Below are 4,529 nucleotides of genomic sequence, written 5' to 3' on the forward strand. Positions count from 1 at the left end.
GCTGTTAAAATCATCAAATGGGATAAGTCCTAAGGAAAAAAAAAATATTTCATTAATGGCTTTGAGAAGCTCACAGATTATGAGCACTGTCAAGAAGCTATTGAAGAGGGATGACATTTCAGTCCAAAAGTTTACTCTGTTGACTTGAAGAAATCACAGCTAATGTTAGTGAAATTGGTTTTGCCAGGATGTGTGTTTTGTTACCAGTGCACTGCAACATAGACCTTGGGGAAAACAGTTTAATCTTGTACAATGTCAGGCAGTTGAGCTAATCCCAGTTTTAAAGGGAATTTGAATGTGCAGTGAAATTCCAGAAGCTGTCAAGTGTGAGGATCTGGGGTGCAAACTCCTCAGGCTGTCCCTTCTTTACATCACAGGAGGTTTGTCAGGGTTAGGAGCAGATGCTATTGCTATCATTCTGTTTCCTGGCCAGCTGCTTTCGGGTTTCAGCCGTAAAAAGCTTTTGATTGATTTTGGTGCCACCTTCTGACCAGCCAGAAGCAGACAGCTTTCACAGTGTAGCGTTTGCAGATAGTGATTTTGCCCGCAGTGCGCACGCAGTGTGTTCAGTGCGAGCAGAGGGACTGCAGAGTTTTTGCAAGGGTATTTTACAGACCTCACTTCTCAGAGGCAGGACTACAGATGCCTGTAACAGTGCCTGGGTTGTTTCAGCTTAAAACCGTGCTGTGAAAACACCTTCTCAAAAGTTAGCATTCTTCTGTTCGCATAGCTCTTTAGACCAAATGCTTCTGGTTTCAGAGATGTCTTGGCATGAAGCACCCAGGGTCTGCTTAGGGTTTGTATTTTTTGGGGGGGTGGGTTTGGGTTTGGTTTGTTTTTGTTTTTTTTTTGTGTTTGCAAGATGACCAATTACAATAACGGAATTTAAATATCAATATATGCTGTCAGGTTTTGAATGGTATCATGTATAAGTACTCATAATTATAACATTATTTATCTTATGTCCACTCCATAAGAACAAGACCATTTTGTTCAACATTCTGAAATGTGCCAGCCCTGTAGTGTTAATAAACCTACAGTGCCCTACAACACAGGTGAGTGAAATACCGGGATAACATATTTTCTCTGCCTCTTAGTCATGGTGCTTAAGAAATAGACGTACATTTGTTTGATTTAAAAATTCATATCCTTCAAAATGTAACATGGTTGGTTTATAGATGACCTGTAGCACACAGTCTCTCTAGCCTATGGTGGTCAGAAAAAATAAACAGAAATGCACAAGATTGAGTGTTTTGGATAAGAGGTCACAAAAAAACACAGTAGTCTGTTTAGCTGGATTTAGCAATTTAACATCATCCTCCTGGTGTTTTTTTGCATGAGACAGTTTCACTGACCTGCTTTGTTGAACAGTTGCACAGTTATGCTCATCTATTCCATCTTCTAAGGCAACAGCATATGGCATGCAGTAGGTCAGAGGACTTAGGTGAAGGGCTGCTCTGATCCAGCTTTGCTACCAGAGTAATTGAACTGTGTAACTAAACTCCAGGTGACAGAGTCTGGTCTGGGCCATCTTGAAAATATTCAGTGAGGTCCGGTATTAATTTGGATGAGGGTTGTTACATGGTCACCAATTTACTGATTCCAAATATTAATTGTCTTTATTTGACTATCATTTAAAAATGCTTTCCATTCCAGCTTGCCCTTACTCCTGATCCCTTGATAGATGTTTCTTGCTCATCAGTTAGTGTGACTGTATGGACTATTTCACACAGCTGAAGAGATGGAAATCTCCATCAAGGAAGAGCAAGAACCCTCTTAACACTGACCAGCTGCTGCCAGAATGGAAACTTTCTCTGTCAGCAGCAGGTTTGCTCCAGGAATCCCCATCTGTTCACATGCAGACACTGATGCTGTTACCCTGCAGTCTTTAGACTCTGTTACTGGAACAATGCAGCCTGTTCAGAAATCCTGAGGTCATTGTGTGGGATTTGACTGGGGCTGTGGGCAAGTTCGCAGTGGTCGTGAATGGAGTAGGGTGAAATACTTGTTGAAGGAGAGTTTGGGGGAGCAGAGTGGTTATTTTATTTCCAAACATACAACATCTCCAAAGCAGAAAATGGTTTTGGTTGTTTGTTCCTGCAGATGGTTAATTCTCTGGTCTCTTGTGAAAAGGTTTGTTTGATAATTCCTCTTTTGAACTGCAAACAAGGTCTTTCATTCCTGTCCTGCAGGAGGGAAAAAAAGCAGTAACTGGTGTGGGAAGAGCTTCAGTTCTTGAGTAAGACACTGGATTTGCAAACTGTTATTACAGTTCACTGGATCCATAGACAGTGTGTTTTGTTGCCTGTTTCATAGGTGGGAAGCTGAGGTTAAAGTGTATACTTGTTAGTCTGTTGTCCCAGCAAGACAAAACTTCTTTGTTCCTTGGCCTGTGGGTAGTGCGCAGGATTGTAGTACCTGTGTAAAAAGACTTCTTGCTGCATCCACCTTGTTCTGAGGATTAGTATAAGATCTCTTTGCAAAAGTCCTTCAGGTGAATCATATATGATGGAATCCCTTGAGATGAAGGACAGCTTTGTGCATGATGTCCTCTGGTACTTGGACAGCAGAGCTTTGCAAAGCATGTTTGGTTAACACAGCTCTGGAAACAGTGAACAGCCTTCTGGAAAAGGCTGAAACTTGCTGAATAGATGGACTTCAGACTACACGGGAGTGTTTAGGAGCACTAAGGAGTCAGACCAGCTGTACACCTGCATGGTTCCAGAGCCCAGCAGAGCCTGCAGGGGCAACAGTACAACTGCTTCTCCATAACATGAATCCTAACTTGTGAGTGGATGTTTCCATCAAACCCCAGACCTTGCCTGATTTCTCACATAAATCTGGTTTATAATGGGTGTACCTCAAGTGCTGAGAATTTTGTTTGTGGCACGTGCACCCTTCCTGCTTTGTAAACCAGGGGAGATTCATCAGTAGACAGTAGTAAAGTCACTTCTGAGTGATTTACTCAAAACCGTGGAGCTGTATTTGACTGAAGAATGCTAATGTGTTCTTCTGAATGAAGAATTTGACTCCATAGAAGGGTTGAACAATTTCAGCTGCACTAGGCCTTTTCAAATCAATTTTTCCTTACAAATGTGCTGGAAGGACATGATGTGTGTACTGTGACAGCAGCAACTGCACCTCCTTGCTCAGGACACGGCTGCTGAGGGGAGCAAAGGAGGACCTGGCAGATGTTTTTTTCTTTTCTGTTAAAAAAAAGATGTGTGTTTTTTTTTTTTTTTCCCCAGCAGACTGGGAGCTCTGCAGATCCACCAGGCTGTGTGGAGCCAATGGAGATACAGGCAGTGCTCACTGTGCCAGGTAAGGCACTTTCAAAGTATTTACCAAAGAATTTGAGAAGTACTCAGCTAGGGAATCGCAAGTTCATTGTGTCCCTTTCCAAATGCTGCAGTAAACCATAATGAAGGCAATTCCATAAACCAGAGCACTTTCACAAGTGGTCTTTTTACTTGCTTTGTGATTGCACTGACTTTCCTTACCCTTCTCTACCCCCAGTTTGTCTTCTTTTCTTGCAGCTTTGTGTCTCAAAACGCCCAGACAGGTTTGTGACCTACATTGATGTTCAGGCTTCCTACAGATACAAACCCAGTCAGTAGAATAACTTGAAGCAGTTCTGCAGACCTGGTTTTAAGAGTCAACGCAAGGTCTGTATGGATCAGGAGGTGATGGAATACATTTTTTTTCTTCAAGCAACGTGTAATGCGTATGATTTTACTGAGCTACAGCAAAGCTTTGAATTATTCTGATTTCACCATATAAGGAGTTGTCCCATATGTATGCTTTGAAAGTGATTTTGTCTTGGATGAAGGTCTTGTATGCACATCAAATTGCTAACTACTGAAGTGATTCCTGTTTGCTTCAACAGTATCTGCAGCTATCCATGTGGTTGCGGTACTGTGGCAAATATCCTTTAGTACTTAAGTATTCCACAGCAGTAGAGCAGAGTGTCTCAAACAGGTTCTTAAGTATCATGAGTTATGTAGGGCTCCTGAGTTATGCAGAGCTCCTCAGTAATTTAGCTAGGAAAAGAGTCTGTCTTTCATGGAACTAATTTTGGGCTCAAACGTACTGTGTTATTTCTCCCATCTCTAAACCACCTTGCAATTCAGCTATGTTAGTTGTTTTAAATTCTCACTCTTCTGTCAGAGAAAAGTAAGGGGGAGGCGAGGAATGATCACCCAGTCATTACTGCCTTACCTGCCGATCCAAAGTGAACAGGTCTTTTCTTTTTCGTCACTAGAAAAGTGAAAAATAGTCTTTTCCCAAATCACGTTGAGAGGTTGGATTCTCACATCATGAATGTGTCTTGCAGCTCCACCAGTAAAGTTTTGGGAGGAGGCTACAGAGTCCAGTTTGGGGCATTTTCTCAGAGTGGGTGAAAAACAAAACCCACGTAGTTAATTCTGCTATGTATTTAGCATTCCTGCTTTTCCCCTTTTTAGTCTGTTGCTCAAGCCCTACGTGATGAAGATTGTCCTTCGATGATCATTCCAAGCAGGCCTTGTGAA

The 4,529-nt window shown here is 42.0% G+C and overlaps 1 long non-coding RNA gene across 1 annotated transcript; it reads left to right on the forward strand.

Annotated features, from left to right (window-relative positions):
• The first annotated feature begins 842 nt into the window (after positions 1–842).
• Positions 843–4,016, forward strand: LOC133273658 (uncharacterized). The gene is made up of 3 exons (XR_009744911.1): positions 843–1,055; positions 3,249–3,321; positions 3,537–4,016. It is a non-coding gene; the product is annotated as an uncharacterized LOC133273658 (long non-coding RNA).
• Positions 4,017–4,529: the final 513 nt, after the last annotated feature.

This window comes from Pezoporus flaviventris, unplaced genomic scaffold (genome assembly GCF_033815535.1).
Source record: "Pezoporus flaviventris isolate CSIRO_AGI_PZ_B2104156 unplaced genomic scaffold, CSIRO_AGI_Pfla_v1 ptg000034l, whole genome shotgun sequence".
NCBI lineage: Eukaryota > Metazoa > Chordata > Aves > Psittaciformes > Psittacidae > Pezoporus > Pezoporus flaviventris.